At 39.0% G+C, this 26202-nt stretch overlaps 1 protein-coding gene and 1 pseudogene across 2 annotated transcripts in view; one reads left to right on the top strand and one right to left on the bottom strand.

The window, feature by feature from the left end:
* LOC311291646 (G-protein-signaling modulator 2-like) overlaps positions 1-26202 on the bottom strand; it is a 352673-nt gene that overhangs the window by 274844 nt on the left and 51627 nt on the right. The window lies entirely within an intron of this gene.
* LOC311291468 (NACHT, LRR and PYD domains-containing protein 1 homolog) lies at positions 17940-25889 on the top strand (annotated as a pseudogene). The gene is made up of 5 exons: positions 17940-19654; positions 20881-21076; positions 21469-21625; positions 24977-25529; positions 25749-25889. The product of its transcript is annotated as an NACHT, LRR and PYD domains-containing protein 1 homolog (transcript).

Below are 26202 nucleotides of genomic sequence, written 5' to 3'. Positions count from 1 at the left end.
CAGCATCAGTTTGATAAATATAAGAACCTCAGTGTGTCAGAAATATGGGGGGAACAGAATCCGACGGCAAAAAGAAAAACTGTTGTCAGAATCCGTTCCCCCACTCCCTATTATGAGAGGTGTTGATGTAATGGCTTAAAAAATGCTGATACTATTTTGTCTATGGATGGAGCTTAACTTGCAACAGTTTAAAGAATATATTTTTGCCTTTTATTTTGATATGAAAATATAGTATCAAGAAAGTTCGATGACCCGGGACTTGAACTCGGGTCGCCCCAAAGCTAAAAAAAGATATTGTTAGGGGACTGACCACTAGGCTATGAGGCTAACAAGATGCTGCAATTTAATAAATATTAGAACCTTATTGTGTAAGAAACATAGGGGGAACGGTATCCGACGGCAAAAACACAGCTGTCGGAATCCGTTCCCCCACTCCCATTATGAGAGGTGTTGATGTAATGACTTAAAAAATGCTGATTCTATTTTGTGTGTGGATGGAGCTTAACTTGCAACAGTTTAAAGAATATATTTTTTGCCTTTTATTATGATAGGAAAGTATAGTATCAAGAAAGTTCGATGACCCGGGACTTGAACTCGGGTCGCCCCAAAGCTAAAAAAATATTGTCAGGGTACTGACAACTAGGCTATTGAGACTAGTAACTTCCTTCAATTTGTTAAATATTAGAACCTTAATGTGTAAGAAACATAGGGGGAACGGAATCCGACGGCAAATAGTTCAGCTGTCGAAATCCGTTCCCCCACTCCCATTATGAGAGGTGTTGATGTAATGGCTTAAAAAATGCTGATTCCATTTTGTGTGTGGATGGAGCTTAACTTGCAACAGTTTAAAGAATATATTTTTTGCCTTTTATTATGATAGGAAAGTATAGTATCAAGAAAGTTCGATGACCCGGGACTTGAACTCGGGTCGCCCCAAAGCAAAAAAAAAAATGTTGTCAGGGGACTGACCACTAGGCTATTGAGGATAACAAGATGCTACAATTTAATAAATATTAGAACCTTATTGTGTAAGAAACATAGGGGGAACGGTATCCGACGGCAAAAACACAGCTGTCGGAATCCGTTCCCCCACTCCCATTATGAGAGGTGTTGATGTAATGACTTAAAAAATGCTGATTCTATTTTGTGTGTGGATGGAGCTTAACTTGCAACAGTTTAAAGAATATATTTTTTGCCTTTTATTATAATAGGAAAGTATAGTATCAAGAAAGTTCGATGACCCGGGACTTGAACTCGGGTCGCCCCAAAGCTAAAAAAAAATATTGTCAGGGGACTGACCACTAGGCTATTGAGGCTAACAAGATGCTACAATTTAATAAATATTAGAACCTTATTGTGTAAGAAACATAGGGGGAACGGAATCCGACGGCAAAAAACAGCTGTCGGAATCTGTTCCCCCACTCCCATTATGAGAGGTGTTGATGTAATGGCTTAAGAAATGCTGATTCTATTTTGTGTGTGGATGGAGCTTAACTTGCAACAGTTTAAAGAATGTATTTTTTGTCTTTTATTATGATAGGAAAGTATAGTATCAAGAAAGTTCGATGACCCCGGACTTGAACTCGGGTCGCCCCAAAGCTAAAAAAAAATATTGTCAGGGGACTGACCACTAGGCTATTGAGGCTAGCAAAATGCTACAATTTAATAAATATTAGAACCTTACTGTGTAAGAAACATAGGGGGAACGGAATCCGACGGCAAATAGTTCAGCTGTCGAAATCCGTTCCCCCACTCCCATTATGAGAGGTGTTGATGTAATGACTTAAAAAATGCTGATTCTATTTTTGTGAGTGTATGGAGCTTAAACAGCATCAGTTTGATAAATATAAGAACCTCAGTGTGTCAGAAATATGGGGGGAACAGAATCCGACGGCAAAAAGAAAAACTGTTGTCAGAATCCGTTCCCCCACTCCCTATTATGAGAGGTGTTGATGTAATGGCTTAAAAAATGCTGATTCTATTTTGTGTGTGGATGGAGCTTAACTTGCAACAGTTTAAAGAATATATTTTTTGCCTTTTATTATGATAGGAAAGTATAGTATCAAGAAAGTTCGATGACCCGGGACTTGAACTCGGGTCGCCCCAAAGCTAAAAAAATATTGTCAGGGTACTGACAACTAGGCTATTGAGACTAGTAACTTCCTTCAATTTGTTAAATATTAGAACCTTATTGTGTAAGAAACATAGGGGGAACGGAATCCGACGGCAAATAGTTCAGCTGTCGAAATCCGTTCCCCCACTCCCATTATGAGAGGTGTTGATGTAATGACTTAAAAAATGCTGATTCTATTTTGTGTGTGGATGGAGCTTAACTTGCAACAGTTTAAAGAATATATTTTTTGCCTTTTATTATAATAGGAAAGTATAGTATCAAGAAAGTTCGATGACCCGGGACTTGAACTCGGGTCGCCCCAAAGCTAAAAAAAAATATTGTCAGGGGACTGACCACTAGGCTATTGAGGCTAACAAGATGCTACAATTTAATAAATATTAGAACCTTATTGTGTAAGAAACATAGGGGGAACGGAATCCGACGGCAAAAAACAGCTGTCGGAATCTGTTCCCCCACTCCCATTATGAGAGGTGTTGATGTAATGGCTTAAAAAATGCTGATTCTATTTTTCGTGTGGATGGAGCTCAACTTGTAACAGAAAGAATATATTTTTTGCCTTTTATTATGGTAGGAAAGTATAGTATCAAGAAAGTTCGATGACACAGGACTTGAACTCGGGTCGCCCAAAAGCGAAAAATAAATATTGTTAGGGGACTGACCACTAGGCTATTGAGGCTAACAAAATGCTACAATTTAATAAATATTAGAACCTTATTGTGTAAGAAACATAGGGGGAACAGAATCCGACAGCAAAAAGAAAAACAGTTGTCAGAATCCGTTCCCCCACTCCCATTATGAGAGGTGTTGATGTAATGGCTTAAGAAATGCTGATTCTATTTTGTGTGTGGATGGAGCTTAACTTGCAACAGTTTAAAGAATATATTTTTTGCCTTTTATTATGATAGGAAAGTATAGTATCAAGAAAGTTCGATGACCCGGGACTTGAACTCGGGTCGCCCCAAAGCTAAAAAAAAATATTGTCAAGGGACTGACCACTAAGCTATTGAGGCTAACAAAATGCTACAATTTAATAAATATTAGAACCTTATTGTGTAAGAAACATAGGGGGAGCGGAATCCGACGGCAAAAAAACAGCTGTCGGAATCCGTTCCCCCACTCCCATTATGAGAGGTGTTGATGTAATGACTTAAAAAATGCTGATTCTATTTTGTGTGTGGATGGAGCTTAAACAGCATCAGTTTGATAAATATAAGAACCCTCAGTGTGTCAGAAATATGGGGGGAAGGGAATCCGACGGCAAAAAAACAGCTGTCGGAATCCGTTCCCCCACTCCCATTATGAGAGGTGTTGATGTAATGGCTTAAAAAATGCTGATTCTATTTTTGTGAGTGTATGGAGCTTAAACAGCATCAGTTTGATAAATATAAGAATCTCAGTGTGTCAGAAATATGGGGGGAACAGAATCCGACGGCAGAAAGAAAAACCGTTGTCAGAATCCGTTCCCCCACTCCCATTATGAGAGGTGTTGATGTAATGGCTTAAAAAAAGCTGATTCTATTTTGTGTGTGGATGGAGCTTAACTTGCAACAGTTTAAAGAATATATTTTTTGCCTTTTATTATGATAGGAAAGTATAGTATCAAGAAAGTTCGATGACCCGGGACTTGAACTCGGGTCGCCCCAAAGCTAAAAAAAATATTTGCAGGGGACTGCCCACTAGGCTATTGAGGCTAACAAGAGGCTTCAATTTAATAAATATTAGAACCTTATTGTGTAAGAAACATAGGGGGAACGGTATCCGACGGCAAAAACACAGCTGTCGGAATCCGTTCCCCCACTCCCATTATGAGAGGTGTTGATGTAATGGCTTAAGAAATGCTGATTCTATTTTGTGTGTGGATGGAGCTTAACTTGCAACAGTTTAAAGAATATATTTTTTGCCTTTTATTATGATAGGAAAGTATAGTATCAAGAAAGCTCGATGACCCGGGACTTGAACTCGGGTCGCCCCAAAGCTAACAAATAATATTGTCAGGGGACTGACCACTAGGCTATTGAGGCTAGCAAAATGCTACAATTTAATAAATATTAGAACCTTACTGTTTAAGAAACATAGGGGGAACGGAATCCGACGGCAAATAGTTCAGCTGTCGAAATCCGTTCCCCCACTCCCATTATGAGAGGTGTTGATGTAATGGCTTAAAAAAAGCTGATTCTATTTTTGTGAGTGTATGGAGCTTCAACAGCATCAGTTTGATCAATATAAGAACCTCAGTGTGTCAGAAATATGGGGGGAACAGAATCCGACGGCAAAAAGAAAAACAGTTGTTAGAATCCGTTCCCCCACTCCCATTATGAGAGGTGTTGATGTAATGGCTTAAAAAATGCTGATTCTATTTTGTGTGTGGATGGAGCTTAACTTGCAACAGTTTAAAGAATATATTTTTTGCCTTTTATTATGATAGGAAAGTATAGTATCAAGAAAGTTCGATGACCCGGGACTTGAACTCGGGTCGCCCCAAAGCTAAAAAAAAATATTGTCAAGGGACTGACCACTAGGCTATTGAGGCTAACAAAATGCTACAATTTAATAAATATTAGAACCTTATTGTGTAAGAAACATAGGGGGAGCGGAATCCGACGGCAAAAAAACAGCTGTCGGAATCCGTTCCCCCACTCCCATTATGAGAGGTGTTGATGTAATGACTTAAAAAATGCTGATTCTATTTTGTGTGTGGATGGAGCTTAACTTGCAATAGTTTAAAGAATATATTTTTTGCCTTTTATTATGATAGGAAAGTATAGTATCAAGAAAGTTCGATGACCCGGGACTTGAACTCGGGTCGCCCCAAAGCAAAAAAAAATATTATCAGGGGACTGACCACTAGGCTATTGAGGCTAACAAAATGCTACAATTTAATAAATATTAGAACCTTATTGTGTAAGAAACATAGGGGGAACGGAATCCGACGGCAAAAAACAGCTGTCGGAATCCGTTCCCCCACTCCCATTATGAGAGGTGTTGATGTAATGGCTTAAAAAATGCTGATTCTATTTTTTTGTGTGGATGGAGCTTAACTTGCAACAGAAAGAATATATTTTTTGCCTTTTATTATGATAGGAAAGTATAGTATCAAGAAAGTTCGATGACCCGGGACTTGAACTCGGGTCGCCCCAGAGCCAAAAAAAAATATTGTCAGGGGACTGACCACTAGGCTATTGAGGCTAACAAAATGCTATAATTTAATAAATATTAGAACCTTATTGTGTAAGAAACATAGGGGGATCGGAATCCGACGGCAAAAAAACAGCTGGCGGAATCCGTTCCCCCACTCCCATTATGAGAGGTGTTGATTTAATGGCTTAAAAAATGCTGATTCTATTTTTGTGAATGTATGGAGCTTAAACAGCATCAGTTTGATAAATATAAGAACCTCAGTGTGTCAGAAATATGGGGGGAACAGAATCCGACGGCAAAAAGAAAAACCGTTGTCAGAATCCGTTCCCCCACTCCCATTATGAGAGGTGTTGATGTAATGGCTTAAAAAATGCTGATTCGAGGGGGGCGCCACTGAGCGATGACGGAGTAAGACGCGTCTTTAAGAGCTCCCTTAGCCAAATCCGTTAAAAAATACTTTCAAGGGCCAACAACGATGTAAACTCTATGCTTTCAGAACGCATTTACTTTTAAAACAATAAGACTTCAAGTTCGACTGGATATCTCAATATGAGCAAACAAAAACCCAAGAAACCGAAATCGACTCAACTAGGCCTCGACCAACCACCGACCTTGCCTGGCACGCAGCCCAATGAGTCCAGCGGTGATGAGGAGGATCCTCCTAATCGAGCTCTACTAGCTGCCATCACAGCACTCAGAGGTGAAATGACTAAGATAAAAGATGACATCTGTGAGAATTTGGAAAGACGCATTGAGCGTGTGTATAACGATTTGAGAGCGGAGATTGTTACGACCAACAACATTGCCCAAGTGTCTATTACTAATCTTGAAGCAAAATCCCAGACGCTACAAGCTAAAGTCACTGACATAGAAGAGGCCACCACTGCACACTCTGATAGCATTAGCCAACTTGAGCAACAGGTGGCTAATCTCAGTGCTGAAGTTGTCAGTCTTAAACAAAAGAATGAAGATTTAGAAGGAAGATCCCGTAGAAACAATATCAGAATTACAGGTGTACGAGAGGGCTCGGAAGCGACGAAACCGAGGGACTTTATTGCCAACTTGCTGAAAGATACACTCTCGCTGGACGAAACCCCGCTTATTGACAGAGCCCACAGGACCCTTCGCCAACGTCCGAACCCCTCTGACCCGCCGCGCCCATTCGTAATACGCCTCCATTACTATCACGTCCTGGAAGACATCCTCCGCAAAGCTGCCGCTATGAGAAACCTTCAATATCAAGGTAAATCCATAAGCATCTTCCCCGACTACCCTCCATCAGTGGCAAAGCGAAGGGCGCAGTTCAACAGAGCCAGGCAACTATTGCGCAATCAACCCGGCGTCAGATACGGCTTACTTTATCCAGCGAGATTCCTAGTGACCCACAACGGCTCCCAGTCATCCTTTACAGACCCGCAAAAGGCCGAGGAGTATGCTGCGCGTCTCACAACAACAACACCAACACCATCAGGATCAACTGGAAGAAGTTAAAAGACTGATAATACATCAGATATCCTACTTCGACAAAATGTGGTAAGATAGCACGACAAGAAATGCAAGTGGAGAGAGACTTTTATATCAGACTTTCACTGTCAATATGCTACGAAGGTTTACTCAAGTTAATATCCCTATTTCTTGAATGAAGTGCTTCTCTACCGTTTCCTAAGGTTGTTCTGGAGGTATCCAATAAGATGTATCACTCTCAAGTTTACAAACTGTTCACAACGTATTACTATACAGGTTTGACTTATTTTTTCATTTTTTTTCTTTCTTTTCATTTCTTATTTTTAAATTGAACCTGCAAATATTTTGTTCTGTGTTAGCCTACAAATGGCCATGACTTTGTATTTTGGCTTGAGGGGCTTTCCCCAAAAGGAGTAACAGTCTAGTAAGTTAGGTTACTCATACAGGGAAGTTGTTTTGTTTGTTTTTTAGCTTTTTCCCACAAACGATTTTCCTGCGGCTACATTAGGTTAGCCTAAGGTATTTAAGTTTATGTTGTTCACTTATTTGTTGTTCACTGTGTTTATGCTCGCGAATATGCGTAATAACAATTCTTATGCAACAATAGAAGCAAGTTTCATTCAATATAATTCTTATAGATACTTGATTTCCCATCTCATTCATATGCCAACTTTTCTCCTTATTACATATGACGAACGCACTGAATGTTAAACAGGGACTGACATTTACAAGCTGGAATATACGTGGCGCAAACAATCCGGTGAAAAGAGGTAAAGTCTTGAATCATTTAAAATCATTACACTCAGACATAATCTTTTTGCAAGAGACACATTTAAAAAACAATTGTCATAATAGATTGAAAGCTAAATGGGTAAAAGAGATATATCACACGTCCTTCTCCACAAAAGCAAGAGGCGCAGCCATTATAATAAAGAAAGGCATACCCTTTATTCATAATTCCACTATAGCAGATAAAGATGGTCGTTATATCATTGTCTCAGGAGAGATATACAACACATCTCTAACCCTCGTCAATGTATATGCTCCTAATATGGATAACCCTGCATTTTTTAAGAAAGTCTTCAGTTTACTTCCCAATCTATCGCAGACTATGTTAATAATAGGAGGAGATTTTAACACGCCTTTAGACCCATTTCTTGATCGATCAGCATCTCGTAAAATTCCCAAAAATAATTCAAGTGTTCTTATAAATTCATTCCTTAAAAGTATGAACTTAATAGATTTATGGCGTTTTACCAACCCATCTGGCAGAGATTGTTCCTTTTTTTCGGCAGTTCATAATTCTTATAGTAGAATTGATTATTTCCTAATTGATGCTCGACTAGTTCCATTCACAACTAATGTGAAATATCATACCATATCAATATCAGACCATAGCCCATTAACATTCAATTTATATTTGGAAGGTATGGACCCACCCAGCAGATCTTGGAGATTAAACCCTTATTTACTGACAAACAAGGAGTTCTGTAGATTCATTGAAGCTCAAATAAAACTATACTTTGAAACGAATGACACCCCAGAAGTCACATCATGCACTTTATGGGAGGCTTTCAAAGCCTATTTGAGAGGATGTGTAATATCATATGAAGCTGCCAAAAAGAAAAGAGAAGTAACTCAGTGTAAACATCTTGAAGAACAGATACAACAATTAGACCGACAGAATGCCTTAAACCCCACTCCCGACTTGCATAGAGAAATAACTAATCTGAAATATCAACTCAATCAGCTTCTCTCTGGGAAAATTTCATCAGCTTTTTTATTCATTAAACAAAAACATTTTGAATTTGGAGAAAAACCTCACAAATTACTAGCTCGTCAACTAAAAAAAATAGAAGCCGATCGAGCTATTCACAAGATTAGAGATGACAGGGGACATATACTACTTAAGCCAAAGGAGATAAATATGCGTTTCTTTCAGTTTTACTCTGACTTGTACACTTCAAAATGTAATAGTGATCCCGATACTATGAATAAATTTCTAAACGAATGTAACTTATCAAGAATCTCACATGAAGACTCGGAAATGCTTAATACAGATATTCAAGCCACAGAAATACAAAAGGCAATAGCCTCCCTTAAAAGTGGAAAATCACCTGGCCCTGATGGTATGCCGGTCGAACTTTATAAAAAATTTAGTAATATTTTTACACCATTTCTCCATAGAATGTACAACCAAGCCCAACTAGACGGCACCCTGCCACCAACATTAACTCAGGCTACAATCACTGTTATTCATAAAAAAGGTAAAGATGAACTAAATGTTGGCTCATATCGTCCAATTTCTCTATTAAACATAGATTATAAAATATATGCAAAAATCCTAGCAAATAGACTAACTCCTTTAATGAATACAATAGTTCACAACGATCAAACTGGCTTTATATCAAATAGATCCTCAACGTCTAATTTACGACGTCTGTTTAATATCTTATATACTGACAGGAAAATTCACAACGATCTAACTATATTGACTCTAGATGCTGAGAAGGCGTTTGATCAGATAGAGTGGGAATATCTGTTCGAAGTGCTTAAACGACTTAATTTAGGTGAGAGGTTCATTAAATGGATAAGACTTTTATATACAAATCCTAAAGCACAAATTCATACAAATCGCAATTTATCTTCCTCATTTCATCTGTTCAGAGGAACACGGCAAGGATGCCCCCTGTCAGCACTAATTTTCGCTCTTGCTATTGAACCACTTGCACAAAGTATCCGCTTAGACCCCCAAATATATGGTTATCAGACAAAGACCACAATAAATAAAATTTCGTTATATGCAGACGATATTTTGTTATATGTGACCAAACCTCTCCTCTCTATACCATCCATTCTTGAAAAAATTGAAACGTTTGGGAAATTTTCAGGATATCGGATAAATTGGACAAAGAGTTTACTAATGCCAGTTCATGACATTCCTCAAACAACGTTGGCAAGGTTCCCCTTTAAGGTTACCACTGATAAATTTTCATATTTGGGTATAGAGGTTACAAAGAAACTTTCCTCTCTCATGCAATCTAATTTTCCACCTTTATTAGAAAAACTTAAAAATAAAATTCAGTTTTGGAAAACCTTACCAATATCACTACTTGGGAGGATAAATGCCATCAAGATGATCTTCTTACCACAAATACTATACTTGTTTCAAAATATTCCTGTTTTCTTAACAAAATCCTTTTTCAAGAAAATTGATTCAATTATTCAACCCTTTCTATGGGATTATAAAACTCCAAGAATTAACAAAAAACATTTAACCAAATCTAAAACGAACGGAGGTCTATCCCTCCCAAATTTTATGATGTATTATTGGGCGTGTGCTTTTAAAAATATTAACTCCTTCAACATCACTTCTAACACACTCCCCATTTGGTTAGCTATTGAAGTGGAAGACTGTGATCCATATTTACCTGCAGCCCTAGTACTTTCACCATTGCCACTTGACAAAACAAAGGACGTTCAAAATCCGATCATACATAATTTGTTTCGTATATGGAAACAAATTAAATCACACTTTACCCACAAAACGTTACCTCTTTCTTTACCAATTGCCAAAAATCCATCCTTTGCCCCTTCTAATTTAGATCTGACGTTTTCTAATTGGAGGAAACTAGGATTATGTTGTATCCGTGACCTGTATACTGAGGGTAAATTTGCTTCCTTTGCACAACTACAAACAAAGTTCAAACTACATAACAATAATTTCTTTAGATATCTACAGGTTAGAGATTACATCCGAAAATTCATGCCAGATTTCGAGACACAACCACAATCTATGTTGGATGAATGTTTCACTATACCCCCATATAAAGATAAATTTATCTCTAATATATATAACAAATTACAAACAATGTCTTCCCCCTCGTCCAATAAATATAAAGATAGTTGGGAGAAGGACATGGGTACCCATATTCCTGATGACATCTGGGAAGAATCTCTGGAATACATACACTCCTGCTCCAATAATACGAGACATCGTCTTATACAGTTCAAAATTATACATAGGCTTCACTTTTCAAAAGTAAAGATCCACAACATTTTTCCAAACGCTTTATCGAATTGTGATAAATGTCAGTCCCTTAATGCAACACTTTTTCATGCTTTTTTTTCTTGCCCGAAGGTCACCAGTTATTGGTCTGATGTATTTAATGTACTGTCAAGAATTCTTAAGACTACATTCTCACCTGAACCATTGTTGATTATTCTTGGCACATCAGAGTTATTTAGAAAATTTACTTCAGCCCAGCAGCGGTTCATTTCCTACTCTCTTATTACTGCAAAAAAGTTACTTCTGATGTCATGGAAAGGACCAGCGATACCTACTGACAAAATGTGGCTTCGGGATCTGTCCAATACTTTACATTTAGAAAGAATTAGATATCTGTTGAAAGACAATCTCTCAGGTTTTTATAAAATTTGGCAACCCTTCATAGACTTCTTACAATCAGTATCTGTATAAACACTTATTTTATTTCATTTTATTTATATAAACTCTTATTGTACCTCTTGCTACAATATTGTATTCTACTTTCGCGCTGTTTGTCCTTTTTTCTTTCTTTTTTTCTCTTTTTTTTTTTTTTTTTTTTTCTTTTGTTGTTGTTGTCTTTTGTTTTGTTTTTCTTTGTTTTGTACGTACACTTATACAAAAATATTTGAGCCTCTTTTATATTGTTGATTGAAATTGTATAATATATATATGCTCAATAAAAAATATATAACATAAAAAAATGCTGATTCTATTTTGTGTGTGGATGGAGCTTAACTTGCAACAGTTTAAAGAATATATTTTTTGCCTTTTATTATGATAGGAAAGTATAGTATCAAGAAAGTTCGATGACCCGGGACTTGAACTCGGGTCGCCCCAAAGCTAAAAAAAGATATTTTCAGGGGACTGACCACTAGGCTATTGAGGCTAACAAGATGCTACAATTTAATAAATATTAGAACCTTATTGTGTAAGAAACATAGGGGGAACTGAGTCCGACGGCAAAAAACTGCTGTCGGAATCCGTTCCCCCACTCCCATTATGAGAGGTGTTGATGTAATGACTTAAAAAATGCTGATTCTATTTTGTGTGTGGATGGAGCTTAACTTGCATCAGTTTAAAGAATATATTTTTTGCCTTTTATTATGATAGGAAAGTATAGTATCAAGAAAGTTCGACGACCCTGGACTTGACTCGGGTTGCCCAAAGCTGAAAAAAAATATTGTCAGGGTACTGACAACTAGGCTATTGAGACTAGTAATGTCCTTCAATTTGTTAAATATTAGAACCTTATTGTATAAGAAACATAGGGGGAACGGAATCCGACGGCAAATAGTTCAGCTGTCGAAATCCGTTCCCCCACTCCCATTATGAGAGGTGTTGATGTAATGGCTTAAAAAATGCTGATTCTATTTTTGTGAGTGTATGGAGCTTAAACAGCATCAGTTTGATAAATATAAGAACCTCAGTGTGTCAGAAATATGGGGGGAACAGAATCCGACGGCAAAAAGAAAAACCGTTGTCAGAATCCGTTCCCCCACTCCCATTATGAGAGGTGTTGATGTAATGACTTAAAAAATGCTGATTCTATTTTGTGTGTGGATGGAGCTTAACTTGCAACAGTTTAAAGAATATATTTTTTGCCTTTTATTATGATAGGAAAGTATAGTATCAAGAAAGTTCGATGACCCGGGACTTGAACTCGGGTCGCCCCAAAGCAAAAAAAAAGATATTGTTAGGGGACTGACCACTAGGCTATTGAGGCTAACAAGATGCTGCAATTTAATAAATATTAGAACCTTATTGTGTAAGAAACATAGGGGGAACGGTATCCGACGGCAAAAACACAGCTGTCGGAATCCGTTCCCCCACTCCCATTATGAGAGGTGTTGATGTAATGGCTTAAAAAATGCTGATTCTATTTTGTGTGTGGATGGAGCTTAACTTGCAACAGTTTAAAGAATATGTTTTTTGCCTTTTATTATGATAGGAAAGTATAGTATCAAGAAAGTTCGATGACCGGGGACTTGAACTCGGGTCGCCCCAAAGCTAAAAAAAAAATATTGTCAAGGGACTGACCACTAGGCTATTGAGACTAGTAACTTTCTTCAATTTGTTAAATATTAGAACCTTATTGTGTAAGAAACATAGGGGGAACAGAATCCGACGGCAAATAGTTCAGCTGTCGAAATCCGTTCCCCCACTCCCATTATGAGAGGTGTTGATGTAATGGCTTAAAAAATGCTGATTCTATTTTGTGTGGATGGAGCTTAACTTGCAACAGTATAAAGAATATATTTTTTGCCTTTTATTATGATAGGAAAGTATAGTATCAAGAAAGGTCGATGACCCGGGACTTGAACTCGGGTCGCCCCAAAGCTAAAAAAAAAATTGTCAAGGGACTGACCACTAGGCTATTGAGGCTAACAAAATGCTACAATTTAATAAATATTAGAACCTTATTGTGTAAGAAACATAGGGGGAACGGAATCCGACGGCAAAAAAACAGCTGTCGGAATCCGTTTCCCCACTCCCATTATGAGAGGTGTTGATGTAATGGCTTAAAAAATGCTGATTCTATTTTGTGTGTGGATGGAGCTTAACTTGCAACAGTTTAAAGAATATGTTTTTTGCCTTTTATTATGATAGGAAAGTATAGTATCAAGAAAGTTCGATGACCCGGGACTTGAACTCGGGTCGCCCCAAAGCTAAAAAAAAAATATTGTCAAGGGACTGACCACTAGGCTATTGAGACTAGTAACTTTCTTCAATTTGTTAAATATTAGAACCTTATTGTGTAAGAAACATAGGGGGAACAGAATCCGACGGCAAATAGTTCAGCTGTCGAAATCCGTTCCCCCACTCCCATTATGAGAGGTGTTGATGTAATGGCTTAAAAAATGCTGATTCTATTTTGTGTGTGGATGGAGCTTAACTTGCAACAGTTTAAAGAATATATTTTTTGCCTTTTATTATGATAGGAAAGTATAGTATCAAGAAAGTTCGATGACCCGGGACTTGAACTCGGGTCGCCCCAAAGCTAACAAAAAATATTGTCAGGGGACTGACCACTAGGCTATTGAGGCTAGCAAAATGCTACAATTTAATAAATATTAGAACCTTATTGTGTAAGAAACATAGGGGGAACGGAATCCGACGGCAAATAGTTCAGCTGTCGAAATCCGTTCCCCCACTCCCATTATGAGAGGTGTTGATGTAATGACTTAAAAAATGCTGATTCTATTTTGTGTGTGGATGGAGCTTAAACAGCATCAGTTTGATAAATATAAGAACCTCAGTGTGTCAGAAATATGGGGGGAACGGAATCCGACGGCAAAAAAACAGCTGTCGGAATCCGTTCCCCCACTCCCATTATGAGAGGTGTTGATGTAATGGCTTAAAAAATGCTGATTCTATTTTTGTGAGTGTATGGAGCTTAAACAGCATCAGTTTGATAAATATAAGAACCTCAGTGTGTCAGAAATATGGGGGGAACAGAATCCGACGGCAGAAAGAAAAACCGTTGTCAGAATCCGTTCCCCCACTCCCATTATGAGAGGTGTTGATGTAATGGCTTAAAAAATGCTGATTCTATTTTGTGTGTGGATGGAGCTTAACTTGCAACAGTTTAAAGAATATATTTTTTGCCTTTTATTATGATAGGAAAGTATAGTATCAAGAAAGTTCGATGACCCGGGACTTGAACTCGGGTCGCCCCAAAGCTAACAAAAAATATTGTCAGGGGACTGACCACTAGGCTATTGAGGCTAGCAAAATGCTACAATTTAATAAATATTAGAACCTTATTGTGTAAGAAACATAGGGGGAACGGAATCCGACGGCAAATAGTTCAGCTGTCGAAATCCGTTCCCCCACTCCCATTATGAGAGGTGTTGATGTAATGGCTTAAAAAATGCTGATTCTATTTTGTGTGTGGATGGAGCTTAACTTGCAACAGTTTAAAGAATATATTTTGTGCCTTTTATTATGATAGGAAAGTATAGTATCAAGAAAGTTCGATGACCCGGGACTTGAACTCGGGTCGCCCCAAAGCTAAAAAAAAACATTGTCAGGGGACTGACCACTAGGCTATTGAGGCTAGCAAAATGCTACAATTTAATAAATATTAGAACCTTACTGTGTAAGAAACATAGGGGGAACGGAATCCGACGGCAAATAGTTCAGCTGTCGAAATCCGTTCCCCCACTCCCATTATGAGAGGTGTTGTTGTAATGACTTAAAAAATGCTGATTCTATTTTTGTGAGTGTATGGAGCTTAAACAGCATCAGTTTGATAAATATAAGAACCTCAGTGTGTCAGAAATATGGGGGGAACAGAATCCGACGGCAAAAAGAAAAACTGTTGTCAGAATCCGTTCCCCCGCTCCCATTATGAGAGGTGTTGATGTAATGACTTAAAAAATGCTGATTCTATGTTGTGTGTGGATGGAGCTTAACTTGCAACAGTTTAAAGAATATATTTTTTGCCTTTTATTATGATAGGAAAGTATAGTATCAAGAAAGTTCGATGACCCGGGACTTGAACTCGGGTCGCCCCAAAGCAAAAAAAAAGATATTGTTAGGGGACTGACCACTAGGCTATTGAGGCTAACAAGATGCTGCAATTTAATAAATATTAGAACCTTATTGTGTAAGAAACATAGGGGGAACGGTATCCGACGGCAAAAACACAGCTGTCGGAATCCGTTCCCCCACTCCCATTATGAGAGGTGTTGATGTAATGGCTTAAAAAAATGCTGATTTCATTTTTGTGTGTGGATGGAGCTTTACTTGCATCAGTTTAAAGAATATATTTTTTTGCCTTTTATTATATTAGGACAGTAGAAAGTTTGACGAAGCGGGACTTGAACTCGGGTCGTAATAAGCTGAAAAACAATGAAGGTCAATGCAGAATGTACTGACCACTAGGCTATTGGGTTTAGTAATTAGCTGCAATGTGATCTATTTTAGAACTTCATTGTGTAAGAAACATAGGGGGAACAGAATCCGACGGCAAAGAGTTCAGCTGTCGGAATCCGTTCCCCTACTCCCATAATGAGAGGTGTTGATGTAATGGCTTAAAATATGCTTATTCTATTCTGTGTGTGGATGGAGCTTAAACAGCATCAATTTGATAAATATTAGAACCTCAGTTTGACAGAAATATGGGGGGAACAGAATCCGACGGCAAAAAACCCCAGCTGTCGGAATCCGTTCCCCCACTCCCATTATGAGAGGTTTTGATGTAATGGCTTAAAAAATGCTGATTTTATTTTTGTGTGTGGATGGAGCTTTACTTGCATCAGTTTAAAGAATATATTTTTTTTGCCTTTTATTATGATAGGACAGTATAGTATCAAGAAAGTTTGACGAAGCGGGACTTGAACTCGGGTCGTAATAAGCTGAAAAACAATCAAGGTCAGTGCAGAATGTACTGACCACTAGGCTATTGGGTTTAGTAATTAGCTGCAATGTGATCAATTTTAGAACCTCATTGTGTAAGAAACATAGGGGGAACAGAATCCGACGGCAAAGAGTTCAGCTGTCGGAATCCGTTCCCCTACTCCCATTATGAGAGGTGTTGATGTAATGGCTTAAGGCAAGGCAAGGCAAGGCAAGGCAAGTTCATTTATATAGCATCTTTCATACGCGATGGTAATTTAAAGTGCTTTACTCAGAAAGGAATTCAAATAATCACAAAATAAAAGCAAGGAAAATTAAAACAGTTATAAAAGGAATTAAAAGAGTAAAGATATGATGCATAGATAAACTTCTCAAGTGGACAAAAAGCGGACTTTGAGTAAACCCTTAGTTCCCTTTTGTGGTCACTATGAGTTACGTCGTGACGACGAATGGGGTTTCGCTTAGAAAGCCTCTCACTTTCGAGTAAACGAGCCAATGGCAAGAAAATGCCATTGGTCTGCGGAATTTGCATAGCGTAACTCCACCCCACCTCATGGGTATATAAGGAAGTATGCTGGCAACATGCAGTTATGTTTTCGCTTCGGAGTCAAGAGTTCTCTTCACTCCCACAAGCCATTCTGAATTATCTTCACTCTACGAGACGAGCGGCTCTCGAGTGTGTTGGTGCAATGGCGCGTTCTAGTGAGATCACATTGCCTGTTGCCAGAAAATGTCCGATCAGTGTTGTGCTTTCCTTCCTGCAAGAAAGGTTGGAGTGAAGGCTGTCTCCCTCCATCCTGAAAGTCCATTTTGCCGCTATCACCGCACATCACGACGCAGTCGAAGGTAATTCGGAGCCTTGGAGGAGGCAGATCCAGCCTTGGCACTGCTCTGTCCAGTACGCACCCTCCATGGACATACTTAGACAGAACGCAGTGTTTCAGGACCTCAGACCAGCTCTTTGTCTGTTATGGTGGGAAGCTGAAGGGAAAGGCTCTCTCCAAGCAAAGGTTGTCTCACTGGATAGTGGACGCCATTGCTTGGCACACCAGCAGAAAAGTCGCCATTCTACTCCACGGACTGGATACGTGCAATATTCTCCTCAGGTGAGCCTCCCCGAGAAGCCCTGAGTTCCTCCAGGGCTGTTGACGTCAATGCCAGAGTTATGCCACCTGCAGCTTTCGCGTTGGCCAGGTGCCTCCATGAGTATGGTTCCCCCTCTGGGCGACCCCCACATGTGTATTTACACTGTAAGCCTCTCTCGAGCATGTGTCTTTCCCCTGGCAAGCCACCTTGCCACCCCTGGAGTTGAAACATTCCACCCTGTGGGCTGGACACCCCAGTGTTCTCCATATGCAGCCCGCTCATGGGTCATATGTGTAAGTACTCGAAGGTGAGAGGCTTTCTAAGCAAAACCCCATTCGTCGTCACGATGTAACGTCTCTGTTCCCTACTCAGGGAACGAGGGTTACATATGTAACCAAGATGTATTTCTAGCTGATGTGATCCTAATGATCTGAGTGGTCTGTTAAGTTTATATTCAGTGAGCATATCTGCAATGTATTGAGGTCCTAGGCCATTGAGTGATTTATATACCAGTAATAATACGTTATAATCAATCCTAAATGTGAATGGGAGTCAATGTAAAGACCTGAGTATTGATGTGATATGTTCCTATTTTCTGGTTCTGCTCAGAATCCTGGCAGCAGCGTTCTGCATAAACTGTCTTATGGTCTTTTTGGGAAGGCCAGTGAGGAGTCCATTACAACAATCCACCTTGCTGATGATGAAAGCATGAACAGCTTTAACATATTTAAGTTTGTGACAATATATAACTTTGAACGTGTGGAACTGGCCGCCCGTTACACTGAACCAGTGATCATTCAGAGGAGCAAAGACTGAGAAATACTGTCAAGATTATGTAAGGTCTGCTCACACTTCTGGAATAAAAACATCTCAACTGTTATCAAATGACAAGAATCACATCATTAGAATAGACCGGCTGTTCAGTCCCGACAGAGATGGAAACACACCGAAAACTGTGATTCTCTGTGGTGATTCTGGAAGAGATAAATCCTTCACGTTACAGAAGATCATGTTGGACTGGGCATCTGGAGAACTTTACTCTGAAAACTTTGATGTTTTTCTGTTGAAGAGTGACGAGCTGAAGTGTATTTCTGAGGAGATGAGCTTGATTGAGCTCTTGAGCTGGAGTTGCAGTTTAACATCAGATCTCACAGATACTAGAGTTAACACCAGAGAAGGTCCTCTTCCTCATTGATGGATCGGATGAGTATGTATCTCATCCTCCCATTCATTTCATGTTACGTCACACTAATCCATCCAAGAGAGCGCCACCTATGGTTATTCTTAAGAACCTGTTGAGGGGAGTCTTGCTGCCTGAATCATTCATGCTTGTAACTATGAGATCTATAGCTGATGATGCAGTGATGAATCTCCTCAAAGGACCGCAGCGTTTCACTGAGATTGTGGGCTTCTCTGAGAGAGGGGTGCAGGAGTACTTCCACAAGTTCTTTCAGGATGAGCAACTCTTCAAGAAAACACATGAGAGTGTGAAAGCAAATGAAACCCTCTTGACTACTTGCTCTGTGCCTTTGCTGTGTTGGATGGTCTGTTTTTGTCGAAAGAAACACTCAACTGATGGTGAGGTTATGTTGAAAAAACTAAAGACAACCACCTCCATATATGTTCACTTTGTGTCCACTCTACTGAAGCATCATGACCAGAGTCATGACCAGAGTCAGTCTGTCCTCACCATGCTGAGGAGTCTGGGTCAGCTGGCAGAGAGAGGAATACAAAATCAGCAAGTCTTCTTTGATGAAAAGAGTGTGGCCGTGACTGGCTTAGATGCCGCCACGTGTCTGTTCTTGTATCAAGATGATCTTAATGGAAAACAGAAACGGGAACCAGTGTTCAAGTTCATGCACTTCAGCTTTCAGTGGTTCTTTGCTGCTCTTTATTGCATCTTGCTTGGTGAAGAAGAGTCTTGGTTGAAAGTCAGTGATCTGTTGAACTTGATGGGCTCAGCTATAGTTGAATGGCTATCTCTAGAAAGAAGATCAAATCCCATCCCATCATTTCTGCTGTTCTTCTATGGTCTCTTAAATGAGGAGGTGATCAGCTCACTCTTTAAAAATATCAAATTAACTGTTTCTCACATCATAAAACTGAAGAAAAGAAAACTGAAGAAAACACTGAAGCAAAGAATTATTACAATGGCAACATGGCATGGATGTGAGCTATATGTTTTCCACTGTCTGTATGAGCTCCAGGATGAGGAGTTTGTCAGGAGAGCGCTGGAAACTCACAGCTTCATGGATCTGTCTTGTATTTCCCTGAGGAGCACAGACTGTTGGGCGCTGCTGTACTGTCTTCAGTTCTGTCCACACATCAGAGAACTGAACCTCATGTACTGTGATTTAACAGCTGATAAACTCAAGATTCTTGAGCAACCGGCCCATGCGAAAACAAGGACAAACATCGGAAGGGCATTAAATGTAGTCACGCAATGCTGATGTTGTTGGCATTAACAATTTGAGAACAAAGTATAATTTGCACGGTTTGACATGATATGATAAGCGATCGTTAGATTTAATCGGTGCAATTTACTGCAATGCTTTTTTCCCCTTAGTTGGTCAGAACAAAAGTGGATGTTACTTGTTCAGACGACATTTTCTGGTGAAAATTCTTATGTTGGTCATACTTCCAAATAGTAGAATCTGTGATTGCGAATGACAGTATCCACACCAACAACGCGGTGATTGACAGCCGCACATTCTGCTCAAAACAGCGCTGTACCGTGCCGAGGCAAGTTGATAATTCTGCGGACCGCGAATAACTGCAATTGCAGATTTCGAACAGAGATGACGACAAAGAGCAAAAACTGCGGACTGCAGCTTTAAATCAGAAAATTTGCTGAAATTCATATGAATCAACAAACAATGAGATCTCTAAACAGAGGTATTTTAAAATAGATTTTAAGAGATTTCTCCTTTATCTTGGACATGCTCATTTGACATTGACCCAAATATCTTATTTATGTCATGGCTTAAATGTTTTATTCAGCAAAACATTTAATTTATAAAATGACTTTTGTTTTTGACTCAAGTTTGTCAGTGAAAATCCTTCCAGAATTTGAAGATTTTATCCAGATTCTTGGTGGATCAAAAATCTTGAAAGAGCTGAAGTAATTTTAACAAAAATACCTACTTCCAATACAGCCATATGAAATGTTAAACAACTAATATATTATTGAATTTAAATAAATAGTTTGAAAAGTTATCTTCTCCTGTGACTAGAGTTCAAGAGGATGAATACAGCGCTGAGAGTCCAAGATGGATGCTTGATCTGTCAGACAATCCTGGAGAAATCTTGTGAGAAACTTCTTTTAGTCTAATGCCTCATTTTGTAAAGCAGATTAAAACCACAAAACAAATGATAAATTACTTAATGAGGAATGAGGACAGAAATAAAAAATGTACAGAACTTTTATTGCTGAAATTATCTGAAATATTCTGATCTGTTATTTCATTAAGTGGGTATTGAGCTAATTAAGTCTTTTTTTTTTTTTTTTTTATAAAATAAATGTGACATTCTATCTCATTTTATCATAAGATCTCTGTTCTCTAGGCTGAACGTCTCTGAACGACATGCACTGGATCTTCACCCACTCCCAGTGTGTCAGTCTTGTGTTCACATTGTCGACTGTGATCAGTGGGTTCAGGTGGAGCCGTCAGTCTGTACAGATGAAGGAGGGTCAAAGTTCAGGATCAGCACTCAGGCGGGTCGATTCGAGTGCAGCAGGACCAGAATGCGATGGGTCTGTGCTGGTGACGTCACTCTCCAGTATCGTGCAGTGGATGGACGTTTCCTCAGTGAAGAGCTGGAGAGGTTTCAGTGTGAGCGAATTGGTCCTGTACGCCTGTTTAGCAGAGTCTGACCCCTCTCTCAAAGATGCTGTGAAGCTCCTCAGCAAAAGAGATGAAGGAATATCTTTACAATCTGTAGAGTTGACCCGTAATCATGCCAAAATACTCCAACCATCCTTCTCTCTTACAACTCTAATTGTAAGCTGGTTCACGCAGTGGGAAGAACACTGTAACCTTCTTCTCTACATGCACTGTAAAGATCCTCTCATTCTTCATATCTACTTTTTTTCGAGTGAATGACACTTGTTCAAAAGAGAAAGTTGAGCAGAATGAAAAATCAAGTCATCCGATCAGCCATCCCAGACCTAACAGACCATTTCAGATGAAAACGCCGCACCTTCTTGAGGTTCCTGGTGCTTCTGTTCATCCTGTAGAGGGGATTTCATTCAGAACAGATATCGACCCAAACTTCTTTGAGATCATGCAACATCAGGATGGTGACGTACAGATGAATCTTATCAGAGAAGAGGACAAGAAATCTGTGTGGACTGCCACAATATGGAAAGCCAAACTTGCACAGTTAGAACAAAGGCAAGTCCAAGATGAGCCGCAACTGAATTCTGAGATTGATAAAGCTCAGTTTTTTTGATAAACACAGATCGGCTCTCATTCAAAGGGTTAAAAATGTGATAGCATTGCAGATAAACTGCTTGAGCAGAGAATAATTCATGAGGAACTATATTCTGAAATCACACATACTAATTTAACCAGTCAGAATAGTGTGAGAAAGATCTGTGACACAGTGCATTCAAGTGGTGAGATTGCAAAAGTTAAATTCGTTGAGATTCTTTAGAAACAGGAGCCTTACCTCTTTGAAGAACTGCTGCGTTCTGATTCTTAATGATTCTTAATATATTGCTTTAGAACAACACCTGCATATGGACAGCAAAATGGCTAACTAAATTATAAAATCATTTACAGTTTTTTTGGATTGCTTAAGCACGATTTTCAAAACAGGGCCCGTGTTTTCAAAACACTACACACAATTAGCACAACCACACACCCAATTAGCAAAACACAACAGATCCTTTGCATAATTAAACACTCTTGTAAAAACTATACACTTCTATTTAAAAACCACACTTTGTTACCATATGAAACACACACGTTTCACATTACTATACTCTGTTTGCACGAGTTACACTCTGCTGTGATAAACCTAAAACACTTTTAGCACTTCTACTTCCCTATGATTAGATACACAAAATAAATTTATTTGAAATATTTTTTCAGAGTATATTTTGGAATATATGCAAATATTTGAAATTGGCCCAATAAATATATTTCACACTTAACATCATATATTTTTGTTATATTTCAGAATATATTTCAATGTATTTGGAATATATGCCACATATATTTTTGAAACTTTTGGGGACCCATACAGAAAAAAATACATTGAAAAATATTCTGAAATATAACAAAAAATATATGATGTTACAGTAAGTGTGAAATATATTTATTGGGCCAATTTCAAATATTTGCATATATTCCAAAATATACTCTGAAAATATATTTTACTGTAAATATATTTCTTTTGTGTATGGGTACCATCAACAAAGTACAAATATAATGTAAATTCACCAAACACTACACAAGACCAATGTTGCAGACTTAAGAAACTCATTTATTTCTCAACACGCCCAAAATGTTGACCTGGAGATTCATAATACTGTAACAAAATGTCACTTTACGTATTGTACTGTAAGTTTACTGTAAAAAAAAAAAAAAAAAAAAAAACCTAGACATTGTCTCTTCGCCTAGCTGGATCTGGCCAGAGAATTTCATCAACATCGCAGGCAATGTTGTCATTAGCAAGACACCTTGGAAAGAAACGTCTTGAATGACTGCTGCTTTTTATAGTGCTTATACACCTGATTGGTGTGTCTACAATTAAGCAAACAAGTGTTTGCACACCTGATGACTGTGTTGAACCAATTGGTTGGACGGTGCGGTAATTTGACAGTCAGTGCTTTGGTATTGCAAGGAAGTGACTTCATGATAGATTTTTGTGTGTAATGTATGTTAAGTGTGCTTAGTGTTTTGCAAATCACTGTGTGTAGAGTTTTGCAACAAGTGTGAGGTTGACAATGTGCTTACAGTTGTGCAAATATGGGCTGATGTTTTGCTTCTTGAGTGTAAGGTTTTGCTAATAGTGTACTACTTTTAATTTTAGTGTGTAAGCAATCCAAAAAAACTGTAACTGTTTAATGCTAGAATGCAAGATAAACTGATTTGTAAACTGAAAATAAATATTAAAGATCCCCTGTGGTGAAAATCTAATTTTTAATGTTGTTATATGTCTATGTGGTGTTTTTAACATGCTATTTACACCATTAAGCAAAAGCAAATGCTTTCCACAAAAAAGTTAACACCATTGCTGAGTATTTTTTCCTTAAAACTGTGGTTTGAAATTGCCAGCGTTTCTTACATCACAAATGTAAAAACTGATTTTCCTGCTTTTTGGATTGATTTTTATCTACTTTTTAGAATTGACTCACAACAACAAAATATTGGTACAACCCTTTGTTCTGGTCTGGGTATTTAAGAGTAAGTGGCAGAGCAGTCTTTGGAAACCTGTAACCAGGAAAAAAACCCATACAATGCTGTGTCAGTGTTTTCCCATTGGAAAACACTCACACACCACTGTGTCTCTGTCATGCATTACGCTTGGAGTCATATTTGAGGAAGTGATGTCATGTATTTATATTTTCTGAATTGGTTTTTAATCATTTACTTGTGTAATTGGCATGATACAATTTTACCTGACAAAATAAAATGATTTATTTTGAATTATTCTGAAATCATTATTTTAGTAGATTATAAGGAGGCTGATGTTAGTTATAGGTCAAACTAAAGGCGCATGTATGAACGGAGCATTATGCATGTCATCTGAAAACCTTTTGATTTCTGTCTATCACTGATTTAGCAAGTTGTATGGAAGTGGCTAAAATAAACTACTCTTTTTTTGTACGAGTGAGCAGTAGGAAACCGACTTAAGAGGTAGGCCTATTAGCAAACCCTGCATCCACTGACTAAAGTCATAACTGACAAGTTTGTGTCCGTGAGAAACACGATCCAGGCGACTTGCGGCATTGGGTCCATAATGAATTAATAACTGAAAGTATGGATACTCAGAATAATCAAAGACCGATATTAAGTCATAATCAATATTTATGAATATTTTCTAATAAAAAACTGCGAAGCAAGGGAGTCTCAAAAGAAGCCAGGTTATCCCAGTATATTTTTCTGTTGATATAAAAAAATATATAGTTATGATGAACGATACTTTTCTCCACTGACATTCTAAGTTGTTCAAAGTGTTTCTAAGGATGCTGATTTTTAGAAGGCAGCTATCTGACTGAGATGGTGAATGGGAACATGGTTTGTGTAATAATTTAGCCTACAAAATTATTCATATGTTATCCTGTAAATGCAGCCATTAGTTGATATATTCATACTGTTTGTGATGAATGTACTTTTTCTAACACATTGTAAAGGTTATGAACTTTTATGTCTTTTCTCAGTTTCTGTCATGTCTGGTTCAGTTCATTTGCTCTCAATGTGTATTTTGATTAGTTAACCATTCACCCCTGTTTCTGTTCTCCCTGATTACGTTCTCCCTCATTAGTTCCCTTATAAAGTCTCCCGGTTCTGTTCAGTGCACTGTTGGTATGTGTTACCTTGTGTACCTTCATCTTCTGGAATAAACCACTATTGTTTGGATCTCTTTGTCTTTGTGAACTCCTTTGAATTCGCCCCACGCAGCACCGTGACAGAATCACCGACCTCAAGAAGTTAGGTTGTCCCCGGCCTTTTGGTTTCATTTTTTTTTTTAGTTTTTCAATATGGATATCCCCGCTGTCCTCCTGTTGTGTTTAGAGCACGGGGAACAAACATTGGAGGACCACACGCGGACCTTCCTCGAGACTGCATATTTGACGCACTACCCGGACTACTGCCTCTGCACGTTCTACGAGGTGAGCTCATGAACGGCTCATGCAGAGAGCAGTTGACCGGAGAAGGTCCGCGGGATAACTTCGCTGCCTTTATGGAGTGGGTGCTGGCGAGCTGTAACTCTCCCTTCATTGTCTGCCTAGAAGAAGAGGATCTCACCAGCACGCTTCCAGAGTCTCGTCCCACCGAGACCGCCCGTCCAGAGTCTCGTCCCGCCAAGACCACCTGTCCAGAGTTTCGTACAGCCGAGACCACCCGTCCAGAGTCTCGTACCGCTGAGACCACCCTTCCAGAGCTTCTTCACGTCATGCCTGACCAGCCTGAGCCTGTTCTTCACGTCATAACCGCCATGCCTGAGCCCTCGTCTCTGGCCAAGATGGCCGCCTTACCAGCCGAGCACTTGGTGAAGATGGCCTTCGCCTCACCGCTTGAGCCCTCAGCTAACATGGTCGCTGCCATGCCTGCTGAGCCAGAGACTGTTCACGTCATGCTTGCCGAGCCAGAGACTGTTCACGTCAGTCCTGCCGAGCCTGAGTCTTCTGTCCCCAAGCATGAGTCGTCTGTCCTGAGCCAGAATCGTTGTCTGAACTGGAGCCAGCGGCTTCACTATGTCCCGCCGGATCCTCTGCGTCGCCTGGGCTCGTTGGTTCTCCGGCTCCACTCTGGTCTCCTCTCCCACCTGCTTCGCCCCCGTCAGTCGGCCCCTGGAGTTGTCAGCCCTGCCTCCACCATGGCTCCTCCCTCTGTCGTCTCTGCCCTGGCCGCCTGCACAGCCTGCTCCACCCTGGTCCCTCATGCTTTCTGTCTGCCCTTCACTTGCTCTTCATCCTCCTCCTGAACCCCCTCCTGAACCCCCGCAGTTGGTTATTCTAATTATTTTGTTAAGTTGTATATTCATAAGGAAAAAGAAACCCTCATAAATTTATTTTGTAATCCCACATAGCCTATACTTTGAAACCCTGTCAAACATGAGATCACAAAACAAAAAGCTTATTAAAACAATAAAAAATGTTAAGCTTTTCAAAATTATGTAACTGCCCTAATATTATATAGCACTTATTTACCCTATGTTATTTTTTTCTTTTAGTTGCTGTTATTCTCTTTCACATAGTACAGAACTGTACTTTTTGCACTGTAGCCTACTTGTCTGT

Source organism: Rutilus rutilus, assembly GCF_951802725.1.
Source record: "Rutilus rutilus genome assembly, chromosome: 6".
Taxonomy (NCBI): domain Eukaryota; kingdom Metazoa; phylum Chordata; class Actinopteri; order Cypriniformes; family Leuciscidae; genus Rutilus; species Rutilus rutilus.
Note: the sequence above shows the minus strand (reverse complement) of the source record. Positions and strands in the feature narration are given on the sequence as shown.